At 34.7% G+C, this 17,971-nt stretch overlaps 1 protein-coding gene across 4 annotated transcripts in view; it reads left to right on the plus strand.

Moving 5' to 3' along the window:
• The first annotated feature begins 6,133 nt into the window (after positions 1 to 6,133).
• Trpm (Transient receptor potential cation channel, subfamily M) overlaps positions 6,134 to 17,971 on the plus strand; it is a 431,781-nt gene continuing 419,943 nt past the window's right edge. For all 4 annotated transcript variants that reach the window (XM_074180914.1, XM_074180920.1, XM_074180918.1 and 1 more), the window contains exon 1: positions 6,134 to 6,251. The gene's annotated coding sequence lies outside the window, so the exon portion shown is untranslated. The remainder of the gene's footprint in view (positions 6,252 to 17,971) is intronic.

The following is a 17,971-nucleotide window of genomic DNA, read 5'->3' on the forward strand; positions in this document are numbered from 1 at the left end:
TGGACGATGCTAGTATCATAACTTCAATTGATGAAGATCTCGCTGATGATTTGGATCTTGATTGTCCTCAAAAGTCTTTATGTATCCAGTGGACAAATAATCAGACAGAAGAGCAGGATGACTCAAGAATTGTTACTTTCAAAATATCGTCAAAAACGTGTAATTCTAATTCGAATATTTATTTGAGGCATGTTCGAACGATCAAAAATCTTTCATTGCCAAAACAAACTGTCGATATTGATCAGATTTCTTTGAAATATCCTTATATTGACAGCAAAATACAATCTATGATCGATGTACGTCCTAAAATTTTGATTGGTCAAGACAATTGGCCATTGTTGGTAAGCAAAAAAATAATTTCGGGGCCTTCGCATGGACCCGCTCTCACGAAAACATTGTTAGGTTAGGTAGTTCACAGAAATTTACATCATAGTAACGATGATATGGAAAAATTCGTTTGTTTTGTGGATTTGAAAGAAAGACATGAATTAGACATTCTCCATGACCTGGTTAAAGAAAAATGGAAAATGGAATCATTTCCTACTTCAAAACAATCTTTATCCAGAGAAGACATTAAAGCTAAAGATATCAGGGATTCTACAATGCGGAGAATAGGTAACAAGTATGAATCAGGACTGCTTTGGAAAAAGAATAAGCATCATTTACCGAAGACTCGTTTGTACGGAAAGGAGAATACACAAATTTTTGTACATGACTTCAAAATTTTGGCCGGTTAAAGAAAAATTCAATACAAAAGATAATGGACAAAAAGTAGACAAGGAAGAAATTAATGTACTGGTTCATGTAGATATGAACGATAAAGGAAAGGTAGTAACGACCGAATGAATTATCTAGGTAGCAGACATTATTGAGATCAACCGCTTGGATATACAGGGTGTCCCTGGACTTCCTCTTTTCCTTTCGGGAATGTGTAGATGGGGTCAAAATATCACCAGTACTTCATATAACTTTTTTTCCTAAAATCCTTCGTTACCAAGTAACGGGCCCTCGAAGTTACAAAATGAAAAATGTTTTTCTTTGATAACTTTTCAAGTGAATATTCAAAATCATCCAAATTTTGGTAATTTACTGAACAAATGAATTCCTTTGATGAGCTTTCATGCAGGAGTCAGTTGTTTTGCTACAAAGTCAGGAACGGACTACCCCCGATGGTCCACACCCCAAAACTTTGAAATGACAGATATTTTTCCATATTTTTCAACAAATTAAGGTTACTTGGACAATTTTATGAATAAAAGTACTCGTGTGGAGAGTCGATCGGAGCAACGAGTCTTGATAAAAATGTAGTTTCACTCGACTACATCAAACCCGCTCGTTCACCATTATTTGAAATGAATAATTATCAAAGCAGAAATAATAATGATAACGTTAATTCAACAACATTTATCCTGAGATGTCTACCATTATTCGAAAATATTAGTTTTTAAGGAAAATGGAAATGATAGGTAAAATGTTCATAACGAATTTTTATAATGCAAATACGTTTAACTAACGAAACTCAAGAGCCTCAAGAGCAAACAGAAATGAAAAATCCGCTACGGAAACTGCTCGATATGACCACCTTCTCTCTCTATACATTTTCTTAGTCTGCGAAGACACCCTCTCTGTACTTGAAATAGCATTCTAGGGTCGTTTCGTATGGCTTCACAATGTAATGTTATTCTATTCAATTCATCTCTTGTGTGAATAGGTGTAGCGTAAACAAAGCTTTTTAGATGCCCCCACAGAAAGAAATCCAATGGATTTAAATCCGGAGACCACGATGGCCATGAATATGGCCCACCTCTACCAATCCATCTATTGTGGAAAATATGGTTCAGATGGTCACGCACAATCAAACTAAAATGAGGAGGAGTGCCATCATGCATAAACCACATATCTCTTCGGGTTTGCAATGGAACATGTTCCAAAAGTCCATTCAAATCGTTCTGAATGAACTCCAAATGACGTTCTCCATTCAATCGGTCCTGTAGAACGAATGGTCCTATAAGATGGTTTCCTATGATACCAGCCCAAACATTCACGTTGAATTTCCGTTGGTGTTTGGTTTGCAATATCCCACGGGGATTTTTTTCGGCCCATATATGGAGATTATGAGAGTTGATAACTCCATCTCTACTGAAACCTGCTTCATCAGTGAATAAAACTCGATTAATAAAAGTCATATCCTCTCTTTGCCTATCCATGAACCAATTGGCATATTCCAGTCGTGCTGGAAAATCTTGAGGTGTCATGGCATGTACCTTCTGGATGTGAAATGGGTGGAGCAGTTGTTCCCTAATTATTCTATGAATAGTGGACTTGGATGTATGGAACTGTTCTGATAGATTTCTGATGCTCATTGAAGGATCATCAGCGACGGCTTCCAAAATATTTTCCTCCAATACAACGGTACGTAGAGTCCTAGGAGCGCCCTCACCACCTCGTTTTGGCAAAACTGTACCTACAATAATATCGAAATAAAACAACGTGCTCAAATTAATTATCAATTATTACATACCTGTCTCCCTCGAGCTGCGATTGATACGCTCGAATGTTCCTCTTGACGGGACCGTTCGATTGGGAAAATGCTCGGAATACAGACGACGAGCTTCTGCAGCATTACAAAATGCTCGTCCATAAAATACATGCATATCTGCATATTCATTGAATGTAAACTGTTCGGCCATATCAAAAAAATTCAAAATATCCTATAGAATATTGACAATACAATGATAGTCATATGACAACGCACCACTCAACAAAACAAAATCGCATTCCAGTTTCTCATTTTTTATCAAAACTTTCTAAAAGGTTTTTTTGTCAACATCTGTGAAATAAATGGAACATAATTATTCCCTGGATATTTTTCACCTGATCATGTGCAGCCGTTTTTGTAGTTCATTCGTTTGCTTTTTATTATTATAGTAAATATTTTTTCCGATGTGCGTTTTTTCAGCTAAATTTAGATTCGTGTTAAAGAATTTCTCCTATAAAATTATAATTATCAGTGAAACTCTTCAACAGTTTAGCTGTGAAGAAGAATTTGAAACATTCGAATGTTGAGTTTCATGAGATTCAGATAACTGATCAACACGAAACGTGATTATTCCACACGTATTATGTACATACAAAATATGGAATGAATTCGATATTTCATAGTAGAGTAGCTTGTTAGTTTAAAAACACCACGAATCTACAGAACTTGATATTTCTTTTGAAAAAATATCTGCTATCACAATTGTGACTTAAACTTCCATATAGGTACTGTACTTTTTGTTTACGACTTCATTTTAGCATACTTTGTATTATTCCTGTTATGAATGTTGTTGAATTAACGTTATCATTATTATTTCTGCTTTGATAATTATTCATTTCAAATAATGGTGGACGAGCGGATTTGATGTCGTCGAGTAGAACTACATTTTTATCAAGACTCGTTGCTCCGATCGACTTTCCACACGAGTACTTTTATTCATAAAATTGTCCAAGTAACCTTATTTTGTTGAAAAATATTGAAAAATATCTGTCATTTCAAAGTTTTGGGGTGTGGACCATCGGGGGTAGTCCGTTCCTGACTTTGTAGCAAAACAACTGACACCTGCATGAAAGCTCATCGACGGAATTCATTTGTTTAGTCAATTACCAAAATTTGGATGATTTTGAATATTCACTTGAAAAGTTATCAAAGAAAAACATTTTTCATTTTGTAACTTCGAGGGCCCGTAACTTGGTTACGAAGACTTTTAGGAAAAAAAATTATATGAAGTACTGGTGATATTTTGACCCCATCTATACATTACCGAGAGGAAAAGAGGAAGTCCAGGGACACCCTGTATAGATTCATACAAAATTATATAACAAGAGCAAAAATTCCAGATGAATTGAAAGTACCTGAAATAAATCAAGCTGAGAAAAATCTACTAAGCAGATGTCAAAAGGAAACATTTAATGAAGAAATGAAATCTTTGAGAACTCATGGCATTGTGAACAATACGAGTCGCCTGTATACATTGTATTGTTTCCTTGATGAAGAAGGCTTTTAGATGAATACGTGAAAAGAACGATTTTAGAAACACAAAATTACGAAACTGCTTATATTTTACCTATATTATAACCAGAAGTTCAATCACCATGGACAGGACACTGTACTCAATAGCATGAGACAAAAGTTTTGGATACTACGAATGCGACAAGCTATCCGCAGTTGCTGGGCAAACTGCCAAAAGTGTAAGAACAGAAAATCTTTGCCGAAATCTCCGATTTTGGGACAGCTTCCAACATGTAGAATAGAACGGACAGTGAGACCTTTAATAAAAACCGGAGTTGATTATTTTGAACCTCTTTTAGTTTCGGTCAAGAGAAGTCGCGAGAAGCGATATGGGGTGATATTCACTCGTATAGGGACAAGACCAATTCACTTAGAGATTGCACACGCCCTGAGCACGGATGGTTTCATTCATGTTTTTCGACAATTTGGAAGTAGACGAGGTTTTCCACAAGAGATTTATAGTGACAATGGAGGGAATTTTAAAAGAAGTGACAGAGCACTCCAAAAAGATTTGGAGTCGTTTAACCATAGCCATTAGCTTCTTTTATGGGTGGATCATGGGAGAGTTTGATAAAATTCATCAAGAAAAATGTGTCGGAAGTTCTCACAAGATATTCCCAGGAATATGTTTTAAGGGCAGTATCTACAGGCTCTAACTCCAAATCATTTCTTGGTTGGAACTTATTATTCAGCGTTACCTTGTGCTGAAACCGATGAAAGGGATTTGTGTTTATTGAACAAATGGAAGGCAGCACAAAAGCTTACAGATTTATTCTGGCAAAGGTGGGCTAAAGAATATCTACCATCTCTAGCAAAACGTGGTAAACGGCACCAGCAGAGAAGAAATGTCAAAATAAGGGATATTGTCCTATTTTATGACCCCAATAGTCCACGGAACATTTGGCTGAAAGAAAGAATTACAAATGTTCACCCTGGGAAGGATGGCAAAATCAGAATGGTTGATGTTGTTACCGCTTCTGGAACAACATTCAAGCGAGCTGAATCTACACTTTGCATACTTGATGTATTCAAAGAGAAGTCTCCCGAGAATAATCAGATTTGAAGTAATTTCTTTCATGTTTTTGTTTCCTTATTTTTAGCATTGTGCTGACAAACCCAATCTTTTCGATACTGTAGTTTTTTATTTCAGGAGATGTTCTATTTACAATCCACTCTGTGCAAGTAGCTTTAGGAAAGTTTTAAATCCAATTGCAGTGATATCTACATCTCTTTCGATGTTGGTTCTCAGAATGAATCTGTTTTGGTCAATATCAATTACTCTGATATTACTATCAAACGTTTTTACTGCTTCAATTAGTTTCTTCTCCGCCCTGATTCATATTGACAAGCCTACCTTCATTCATATTGAATATAAGAAGGGTAAATGTAAAGAGTGAAGTGAGTGAAATGTTTTAACTATGTTCGAGTCTATAAATCAGCAACTCCAATGACCAAGTTCCTTTTACGATGGGGCCCAACACTATATTCAATAATCATTCTGTAGGGGGGTCATTTAATACGTTTCGAATAAAACAAGAAATGGATAGGAATAATAACTGAAGTTACTTTAAAAATACCTTGACAATCGAATGTGTTCCGGAAATAAACTATTATTGTATAGTTTTCCACGTAGCCCATATCAAAATTTTCGCTGGTTAATAACGATTCACTTTTGATCACCATATCCCGAACTTTTGTCTTAAAATTTCGTGATTGACAAATTTATTATTATCTATACCGCGGTGTACGGAAAATGTCGTGCCCTCATGACCAACCCTCAATAAAGTCACAATGGATAACTCATTTGCACAAAATCATTTGAACAATATTCCCTTGCTATAAATGATGTAAATATTCATCGGAGTTCCGCAGGCGAGTGGCTAGAACATTGAGGCGGGAAACCACGAAAACCAAAAGAACAGTGTTGACAAAACAGAAATAGCCTTACGCGATTTGTTTTCAGCCGAGTGAAGGTTCCAAGTCAAAAATCAATCCATACTCAACACCGTCCACGAAATCAAGTAACTTTTGGAGCCGTCACGTGTAAAGCAACAAATTTTGCCGAATAGCTCCGATCTAAAATCTGCAGCGGCGAAGGTTGACGAACCGGTCAGTTTTCTTTCAAGTTGCAATGTGTACGCGTGGTGTAAGTGAGTGTATGTTGTGATTAGCGAAGTTTTAACTTTTGTCGCATGCCTAGGTACGTATTGAATGTGTTCACGTTGCCGATTAGGTATCCGAATGGGAGTAATGATCACGTTTCTTTTTTTGGAAATATACGTTTCATAACTAGTTTCCGAACAAATTGCCTAATGTTGCAACAATAACTACCTGCCTGCCGGGACAATTTCCTTGAAATTGCTGTTAAAGTGAATGAAAGAATCACCTGATTTATTGATTTTAAATACAGCAGTGAAAGACATATACCTGGAGTTCAAAAGTTTTTAGTGCACTCATTAATATGCTGATTTTTCCACAATTCATATCAATTGTGAGGTTATGTTATGTGATGCGAATCCCTGATAGTAATGTATGATTTAACGTGACAGTGTTAATTGATTTTCGTAGGTACACTATAATAATAGGTATAATATATACCCAAATAGTACAAGCCAATGTTTCCAATTCGAATTAAATTAATTATGTAGTTTATCGCCAGGCGATAATGAATTTAAAATCAATTTAATTTAAGAAAGTCCGCATGATTTTCTTATCGAACTTGTTTTATTATCAGTGACTGTGTTGATACTACTCCTATTTCAGTATTGTTATATTCGAAAAATTGAGTCACGTACATTTATAAACATTAATGTATATTTCTAGTCTTTCTTGAATTTTTAAGGATGTAGGTACTGCTAGAGAGGGTCAATGGTAAATAAAAAGTATTTCAATTCAACCCGGTGTTTGGGTTTTTTATCAAACCATGTTCAGGGATGCTGAAAGTAACTGTTAATCTTCCTTTTGAAGATGATCACTTGGTGATCGAAACATGTGTCGAGGTGTTGAAAATAACGTTTTGGTGTTGGGATTAAACTCCAGTAATATACATGAGAAAACTATTTTGGAATCGAGTTGAAACAATGAAAATTATAAAGAGATATACGTTATAAAAAGAATCAGAAATTCATACAAGAATAAAGAGAACATATAACCGAATAACACTGAATGAAAAGATACATCATAAACAATATATACAACATGAATGACCCATGATGATAATGAATTGCCAGAAACAAAAATCAGAACAATTAGAAACACATCGCGTAGGTAGAGTATAAAAAGTAAGAAGAGATTACAAAGAATGGAATGAAATACTTTGGGTAATGGTAACAAATGTTCATTATAATCCAAAATACTGATGAAATGGAAAATTGTAAAATAAATGAAAAAATTCAGGAAGAGAAAAAAGAAAAGAACAAATGAGAGTCATAGTCATGAAAAAATCTGAAATCAAAAAGAGAACCTTAAAAAAATAAATTAGGTTCATGAATAGAAAAAAAGGGCATGAAAAGGGTGAAGAAATTGCTGAACCAGAAATGGAAATACTTGTTAACACAGAAAAACACTGAAATGTGTAGAATTCGAGAGCAAACATTCAATTACCTAGAAAGGAGTAGAGTTGAATAATGCTCCAAACATCAAATTAAATATCAAAAGGATCATTCGTACATGAGAAATTATCAACGGATGAATACAATTGGTAGTTGTCATAGCAAATTAAGTCGCTAGAAAAAAAGGTGAAGATAAATTTCTTGAATAACTTGAAAACCAAATTTATAAACAAAACAAATATTTTTTTGAAGGAAACCATATTTTTCCTTTGGATATCTTTTTTGTGAATTCTCACCTTCTACAATCTGATAAATAAAATGAAAATTGTAATAGATAACTTCACAACTCCATACAGGTGTCGAAAGGACACATTTCTAGGTTACCCCGATGAGTTCCTGTATAGAAGCAGTGTATTTTTCGCAGAGTAAATATGCCTCCGTCATCAGAAATGGAAAAATCAACTACAACTTGAAATTTTTCTTTTATTCGATTTATTTTCAAAATTCCTTAACAGATGTCAAAGAAGTTCGGAAATGTGAAATATGTCAACATTTCTATATATTCTTTCAACACAGGTAGCCAAGTACGATTCATTTCTAAAGAGTTGTTTAAAATACACTTATCTCAATAATTTCAAGGCCATTGGAAGTACGTGAGAGTGAGCATAGAGATTACAGCAGATGTTACAAAAGGATCAAAATTTTGTCCGAACACGTTTTGAAATCTGACGGAACAAGATAAGATGAGATGCAAATTCAAGGAAACGGCTTTACATTCTAATACCTGGAGAAACTTTAGTCCCGCCATTTTGTGTTGTGAACTAGTAGGAATATATCTGAAAGTAAAAAATAGCAGAAGAAAATTTTTCATCAATTTTTTCCTGAACTAATTGATGTGAGTCAAGGAGTGAATGCGACATTCCATCCTGTTAGATATAAAGTTATGAATTACTCTACTTCTTATCGTGAAGATGTCATTTTTGTTGGTGAAACATCATAAAGAGTGTTCCAGTTCTTTTTTTCAAATGAAAGACACTTATTCTGACCGGGAGTAGATATTTTTATTATTAACGATTAGTATAATATACACATAAAATTAATATGATTCGAAAAAATGCTATTACATTTGTCTTTTGATTTATTTACTGAACGAGGAGAGTGAAAAAAGAAAAGAAGGATGATAAATAATGAAGATGAAAGAATAACAAAAATTTGTAAAGAAAACAATCTACAACTATTATAACATTCAAACACAATATCACGAAAATGTCATGAAATACGAACGAAATATCAATTATTAATATGATTATTCTCTTTCGAAAGAAATTTGAGAAAGTAGTCGATGAGCAACTTGAGGGGTTTGAAAAAAAAATTTGAAGAGGAACTTGAAGGTGTTAGAAAAAAATTTGAAAGGAAGCTTGAAGGAGTCGACAAAAAGTTTACAAAAGTTTTCCGGATACTTGGGAAAGAATCACCGGAACCAGAGAGGATCGCTGTGAAAAAATGCAAATCGGAAACAACGTCTCTTCTTTCTAGCAGGAGTTTTATTAAAACTTCAACCTCCGATGGCGAATCTTCATGGTCAACCTGTCACAGACAGTTTGAGACCTCTGCGGAAAATAATGAGTGGAAAAATGATGAGGAAGTAACAACTCTTATACTGGCGCTACGAGAAAAGGCATTCGAAATTCTGCAGAATATTCCAGTGAATAAGCAGAAGGATTATGAAGCAGTCGTATCAGCTTTGGAGGTCAAGTATGGTAGTGAGCACCTTGAATAAGTCTGCCAAGCTCAACTAATTGATATAAATGAGGAAAGTTTTGTGAAATAAAAATTGTAAAACGAATAGGGAACTAAATTTTAGCAAGATGAAACATGCAAAAAATAAAGAACAAACGAATAATTTGAAGAGTTAATAACAAAGGAGAGTCAATGAATTTGAATAACGTAATACTAGTGAATGGTGCTAACCAAATATGAGCAGAAGCAATGACTATCCTCCTCACGAAGACGTCATCTACGGGCAGACAGCGCTGTTTTGATCCGCCATGGATCCCAGTAGTGGTGATAAAATAAAGGGACGACATGTATCCTTATGATCCACAATCCACAAATATCAAAGATGAACAAGACTCTTCAAGGCGGATCATTGCAAAGCCAAATTTCAACAACAATATAAAAAAATTATTGTGTCTCAATTTGGTTATTATAGTTAACCCTTGATATATGTTCAGACATATGTCATACCATTCGATATGAAGTCCATATCGAAATCAAATCACCAAACGAAATCATGTTAGGAAATGTAGATATTATAAGCGGCTCTTCAAGTGAGAAACTGTAAAATATCCATGTGGCATTGAGTTTCAAACTGAAAACAGGTTCTCAATTGTCGGAATAATATTTCATATCGCGAACCTATTAATTGGATGAGATAAGATACAAACCACAGAAATGACGATTGTTATAATTATTCGTTCGTTGGCATTTTAATCCTTGGCAAACACCGGAAAAGTTCCTCTAGAGTTTGAAAGCCAATAATATAATTTGCTGTACTGATAGTAGCATGTTTCGCAAAATTTTTGTTATCAAGAAATTAGTTCGTCAGAATTACGTTAACATTCTGAATATTTCAAACAGTGTGGCTCAAAATGATAATTTTTCGATTCGAGGTTTCATTAAATGAGCTAATAACTATAATAACTATAATTTCAAGTAGGGAATGGTAAAAATACCAGCGTGGTCTAAACTGAACTGGCTGGTAGCACACAAGCCCTATTAGCCCTGAACCGACAACGTGTTACCTCAGGGCTAGTACTAGAGTGCCACCAAGATTTAGCCAAAGTCTCGGATAATAACATTATCCTGAGGTGGGTTAAAGGGCACGACAGGAGTAAAGATAATCTCATTGCCGACTCTTCAGCCAAGGAAGCGGCTGGACTAAGAATTGTGGGACCCAGTGGCACCTACAGCCTGACGACTTCGACAATTGCGGAACTAGCCAAACGTCACACCCATGCTGAATCCATAAGGAGATGGGATGAAATCAAAGGATGCAATCTTGTCAGGATCACTCTGGGCGACCCAGGGAAGCTGGCGCCGAAGAAATATCTGGCAATGACCAGGAAAATATACGCTTAGAGTAGGATTTCTGACTGGCCACTGTCAACTAAGGGAACACCTCCACAATATGGTGTTAGTGGACACATCTCTATGCAGGACGGTGAAGATGAAGATGAAACTGTCATATATGTCTTATGCGAATGTCCGGAGGTATCGTCAATAAGAGAGTGTGTGTTCGGCGAGTCTTGGCCTACACCTGCCGATATAAATGAGATGTCTTCCAGAGACCCGTCGACCTTCCTGGAAAGAACAGGATGGACGATGGCCTAGGAGGACAACTCCTTGGGAGGATGTACAATGGGTCACATGTGGCCTGAGTGCTGTGGGCCTACACTCACTCTCCCTACTCTACAATACAATATCTGTATAGATTGGTGACGTTCATTTGAAAGTGGTTGACAATGTTTCAAGGTGAGTTTTACTGAATATTATTGGAGTTTCATCCCAACACTCAACCGTTATTTTAACACCTCGACACGTGTTTCGACCACCAAGTGATCATGTTCGAGAGGAAGTTCAAACTCTTTGATCTTCCAGTTTAAATCTTCCTCTTGAAGATGATCACTTGGTGATCGAAAAACGTGTCGAGGTGTTGAAATAACGGTTTGGTGTTGGGATAAAACTCCAGTAATATTCACTACTACACCAAAGGTTCCAAACAGTGCATCACAAGTGAATTTCACTAGTTCTGACTCCCATTGTCTAATATCTGAAAGAACAAATGAAATTAAAATGAATACCTAAAATAGCAATTATATTGAGCAATAAAACGTGATATGAAATTACAATGAAACAAAAATTATCAAGATAAAAGAAGAAAACGACCATTGAGTGAAAATAAATAAAAATAAAATTAAAATGAAAATAAGCAAATAATTAAAGAAGAAATTGGAATTTCAAAAAAACATTTCAAGCCAAGTCTTCTGGTGATGACTGGACTTATTCCTCCGAGAAAAGACATTCGAACGGTTTCACTTATCCTATGGGGGATTCGAAATTTGAAAAGGATAGTTATTCCCGGGAAAACTGTTTTGAGATTTATAATATCACCTAACATCGTTCAACCTGTACAATCAGTTTCAAAACGGACAACTTAGTAAGTCTATGGATGTGACGATATTCCTAACATACACACATAAATACGTTGCACAGAAAATGTTGGAAAAGTATATGCGATAGGTGTACCATAGTATTTGGTATACAGGAGGTCAATGTGTCAATCTCTATATTTCGGTCCCCATAGAAAATCTGAAAACATGCAAAATACGTCAAACTGATTTTCAAGAGAGACATTTTGTAGACTGGTTTTCAAATAAATTACATCAACCCTCAAGCAGAGGCGGACACTTTCCTTAAAATCGTAAATGAAAAGAGGGGTTGAGAGATAGATACCCAATTTTGAAGGTCGTGCAGAGATGTTTTCAATAATACCACATTTTTGACCTTTGTTTTCAGTACCTCCGTAGAAATTAAGTCAAACCAAGAAGATAAATAAGTATCAAATATTTCATTAAATATTCGAAATGTTTTCCATGATTTTCCGTAATTTTGGTATCACGGTATAATATTGAAGGTGCATAGATTGCTCTGTACTTGAACTGCCTTCAAAATGAATGATTCCTTTCACCTTCCTTGTTAGGGATCACACGTTAAAAGGTAAGACCTCGTTAGTCCTTAGCTCGCACTTTTGAGAGTTGTCTTTCGTAGGGGGCGATAGATTTCAACAGACCTTTGTTTTTCTCTTCAAGAATTTCACTTAAGTTCATGTGCAACTAATACGAAACAATTACGGTAAAACTCTCAACTCCTTATTTTTTAGACATCAGCAATATGCAAACATGAATTCACTGAAATTTACACAAGGAATTTGATAATACAATTATCGTCTCTCAATTGGATTCATTTATTATCCCTCAGGTCTATAAACGCTATTCATTACATCTATCTCCGTACATACCAAATAGGATAGAATTCGCTTAATTGCTGAATGCATCTCAATTAATTCAAATGTGGAAAGCTGTAGGTGCGATCGATTTCTAATTTACTATTGAAATTGGAATATACTGCAGATTTCCAGTAAACTGTCCCCTTCTTTCCAGTTCTTGTAAAATTGAAAGGATGAAATTAAGATTAAGGATTCATAGCTCACGATGGTTTTTATTTCAATGCATTTTGAACCTTTTGAAAAAATCATTGCATTTGTCTTTTCTTTTTAAATAAACGAGCAAAAATAGTAACCCCTGTTAGGAAATAAAATACCACTACTGTGATTTACCTGTACAAAAAATTGGAAAGAAATAGTAGGCAGCGAGAGGTCCAAAGTTTGTCGGTCTATTCAACTCTGCACCGTAACCCGTGAGGGTACATTGTATTCTATTCTATTCAAACTTGACCAAATAAATCCAGATTTGCAAAGAATCCGATAATTTTTTAAATAATGAGTGATCTTTCACGTCAGCTAACAACAATAGACTCTGCCAATCGCTGAAAACATGATCCTGTCTGCTCCGGGTCAGGTACAGAGACTGTACTCTGCTGCCAGGAACACAGTAATCCACTTCAAGACTATGGTACTTTTTTTTAATGAAGTGTGGATCTGATCATAAGTCAGTCTATGACTATATTCGTCTTCAACAAAAGTGTATGGCTTGAGAAGTAGGTATTCTGTGACGCATTCTAGAGAGATGCATTCCCATGGATGATGGATACTAATTGCACACATCCCAGGTGATTTGTGGCAAATCAGGCCAAAATGTGCAGACCTATAGTCATACCTGTAGACCATCTTCTGCATTATCTTTTATGGCAACCATAATATCATACTGAAGAGATTCCAACTAATTAATTAATTTCAGACTTATCGGATGTTCAAAGCGTGAGATTACCATCTTAATGAATGCGGCATTTTTATCATTTGAGAGCATCAGCATGTATGTTATAGCTGACGATACCTTGAATTTCAAAATTAGAACTTTTTTTGCTTTTTTTGTAGTTTGTCTAAGTCACCGAGGATCAACGTTTGCTGAACTGCTCAGAAGGAGTTAGTTTCAACTAGACAAGACACAATATGGAAAAGAAGCTGTCTCGAAACAGTTAATACTTTCGAAACAACTACTTCTATTTAAATACTGAATTGTACAAAAACCACTTCCCTCTATTCGGGTTGTATTGCATTCGTTATGGAATTGAATCAGATATCATTTACAGGATTGCTCCACTATAGTAAATGTCATCCTCACTGGTGGACATCCGATGTTTCGGAAGACAATTGCCTTATTACCTCTTCAGCATCAATCTCGATAACATTATATGAAGTGAAGCACTCAATTAATTCGTAAAATCACGACTTTAGGTCACGAACGAGTTGAGTCTACTCATGGCATAGATGTCAGTACGTAATGACATTCATTCGCTTATTCGACTGAATTCCAGCCATGGAAATCTTGTTTGAATGGAAAGGGGTAACTTTTTAGGAGTGATTAATTTTTGTACCACCTGGCCTCCGAAGTTTGTCAACAGGATAAGAAACTGGTGAAATGAGAAGCTTTTGTTCTTTATCCGATGTTACAGGTGAGACTTTTGGGATCCTTTGGTCGACATCCTGTAGACTTAGGTTTCAAATAAATGGTTTGTTCATGGTCCATCATGGATCCGACGAGTAGTTAGGGAAAGTATGCGATGAGAGAGTGCTGGTTATCTCAAAGGTTCCGTTACCAACTCAGATTGGTTTCATACTTCCTTTCGGCACAGATACACACACCTTAGGATTAGATCTCATTTGGGCTCTTACACAGTTGACATCTCTAAGGTCCTCACTGCAGGATATTATGAATTATTTCTAAACTACTAATTTTATAGAAAATACTAATTTTGAAAAAAAAATGTGAAGCGATCGTAAAATTTCAAACACACAACATGTATAGCCGAAGTAAACGATAGTGTGCTTATAGAAAGTTGACGGCACTCTCAAAGGCCAAAATAACCAATACATAGAGAGCCGAACTACTCCACGTGGACTGTAATTGGATAATTTCTACCAACAGTTTATGATTGGCTGAAGAGTCATAAAATTTAATTTGTCATAAGTCATGTTTCGGTGATGAATAGAAATCGGGGAATGTTATCGCCGTCGTGTTCAGTTCAGGAACTGATCGCGATTTGAATATTGAAATTCGATGATGGTGCAGTTATAATTACTCAAAAATGTTGTTATTTATTCAAAATGTGGCGTCATTGGACAAGTACTAATAGTAATAACGAGTGTGATAACAACGCAGACTTTTTCCAGTGTAGTGATTCCAATAGCGATGGTGAACAATGCGAAAAAGATATACCAGTGAATAAGACTCGGATGGATTTGGATATTGAAACACAGAGAGTATGTTTCAATGTATACAAGAATCTATATCTCAAGTTTGGTTTCGAGGGAAACAAACTATTACAAGCAACATCAGATTTCACCGAAATTTCTTTCTCAACTGTACGTTAAATAGTCAAAAACAACCTTATGAACGCAAGACGCGATGTGATACAGGATTACCAAAACCTTCAGATGTTCATCTAATAAAACCAATAAAAAAAAACAATTTACGACTGTTACAAAATCAATGAGATTCCTACAACTGAATTCATAAAAAAGAAATTGAATACTTCCATGACGTGAGCTGCTGTGATAAATCTCTTCAGAATTGAATGAAGAAACTAGAATATAGATTTAAAATAATGAACAAACATCTAGCAGTTATGTAAAGTAGAAGAATAGTGGAATTGCGTAACAAATACGTGTTACCTGTACGCCTAACATGCCTACAAACAATGGATCGCGACTAATCATTGTGCATTGCGGAGAAAGTAGAGGATGGTTTTCAAAATTTTTGAAATTATGTGGAAAAAACTTGAGGACTGCAGTGTTGACTATCATAAGAACATGAAAGCTAATATTTTCAAGGAATGGTTTGAAAACACATTGATCCCAAATTTGGATGCTGCGAATAGTGAAATAGTTTTTGACAAAGCTGCCTATCATTCTCGACAGCTCATCAAAGTACCGAATAAAAATTCGAGGAGAATGAAACACAAAGTTTTTTAATGGATAACAATTTGTATTTGAAGATTACTATACCAAAAACTAACTACTTGAAGTTTTACAGACAAAAACATTTGAAAAAGTGTAAGGCATTAAGAGTATTGCTGAAAAGTATGGACACACCATACTGAGACTTCCCCCTATTTTTTTGTTTTCAATCCCATCGAGTTGATTTGGGGAAAATTGAAACAACAGGCATAAAAATAATTTTCCAAAACTTTATAAGAAGTTAATAGAGCTAATTAAAGAAGTATCGAATATTACCGAAGAAGATTGGCAAGAAAGGATTGAAAAAGTAATTTTAGTTGGAAAAGACTATATGGAGATTGGACACTTCTATATTAATGGTGGAAATAAATTCATTATTGATTTGAATGACGACAGTGATAGTGAAACTTAGAATATGGAAGAGGAGTTATCAGAAGCTCTCGAAGAAAGTTACTGAAGTGTTTTTGAAGCGATCGATCGTATATATATGTGAGTAAGAAGTATTCAGAAGTATTTTCAATTATCACCCTGTTATTTGAATCCCTACTTTCCCATTCACCTATGTAAACGAAATATTCATTTGTATATATCATTATATATATTTTCATTATATAAAATATAGTTATTGTGATTCTTATATAATCAGAAATGATTATTGAATAACGAAATTAGTTAGTTTTGTAACTATATTATTAATAGGGAGCTGTTGGGGATAGGTTGCACCATATTGTTGACTTGAACTATACATTTATGGCAAATACGTAGATTTTCAATTTTTATACTAAAGTTTCTTTGATAACTTCGCTCCTTCATCAAAAACTTTTAATGGAAGCTCGATTCAACACACTTCAATTCCTGCGTGTCTACACCACAATGAAATAATTCAGAGTCGTTCACAAATAGTACAGAACTGGCATCACTGATAAAACAAATGAATTTGAAGCAACGTTTGGGGATAGTATTTTCGGAAATATACCGAATTGTCTTTTGCCTGAAGGTTGTAAACGCAGCAGGGTGCAAAGCCTATTAAATAATAACGATTTTATTGCAATCTCTAACTAGTACCTTCCTGCTGTTTAATCGATGCTCGACCAGAGCATCAAATTTGAACGATTTACCTAATTTCTATTTGTGGAACATACACAATTTCTGAAACTCACAAATTATGTACATCAAAAGCATAAAGTGGATAGATAAAATGTCATATTTCGGTTTATATAAACCACACAGTTTATTGATATTGCGTTCATTATGTGAATTGAAAATTTTCATTTTCATTAACTTTGTTGATATAAGGAAAAACATCAAACGACAAACATGAAATATGTTTTAAAATCAACATTTCATAGAAAAATAATCGAAGGCTGGTAAATAACTAGCCATCCAGTGTAACTTTGAAAAATTAAATGAACGTTAAAAATGTTTGCGATAAATATGCACTCTATTCGTAATCAAGTTATCTCTATCAATATTTGTCCAGCCTTTAAGAATTTCAAGAGGTGGCCAACCATAAAATGTAATAACAAAAACTCAAATCAAATACATAAGTGTAAAAAAGTAAAATGACCTCTATTATTCAATCATACATGGTCATTTAAATTTCTTTTAATTTTGATCATAAAGAAACATGGAAAATAGTAATTTATATAGCAAGTTCGGTAAACACACTATTTTTTAGCAATCGTGTAGAATAACAAATCAATGAGAAACATTTTGTAGAATTTTTTTTTTAACATTTTAATCATTATTTGTTTTGAATATTAAAATTCAAACAAAAGATAGGTGGTCAGTACCTATCTTCCAATATTTTGATACTTATTTACATTATTATTCATATGAAAAATCTAGCAATTTCTAATATTGGAGGGATTCAATTTGTTTGAATTGGTTGGTATATTTCAATGCCATTTATTGAAGTCAGGACAAAAAACGTGTGTGAAGTTATCTTCATCCACAAAGTACACTAAGAAAAAAATATCGAATTATTATTTTTTCATTTACCGACTCTGTACACCTACCATTTTTCGATACGATGATACGCTTATTGACTGATTGAGTGCAAAAAAAGTCCTATTCATTAAACTAGGACGGTTCTTTAGTTTATTAACTGTTCACGTCACAGTTTTTCAGGCCGTCTCAGGGGGTGAAAATATTAAAAAATTTCGTAACATG

Source organism: Leptinotarsa decemlineata, unplaced genomic scaffold (assembly GCF_025532065.1).
Source record: "Leptinotarsa decemlineata unplaced genomic scaffold, Ldec_3_MD MMD2_tig00026307_RagTag_RagTag, whole genome shotgun sequence".
NCBI classification, from domain to species: Eukaryota; Metazoa; Arthropoda; class Insecta; order Coleoptera; family Chrysomelidae; genus Leptinotarsa; species Leptinotarsa decemlineata.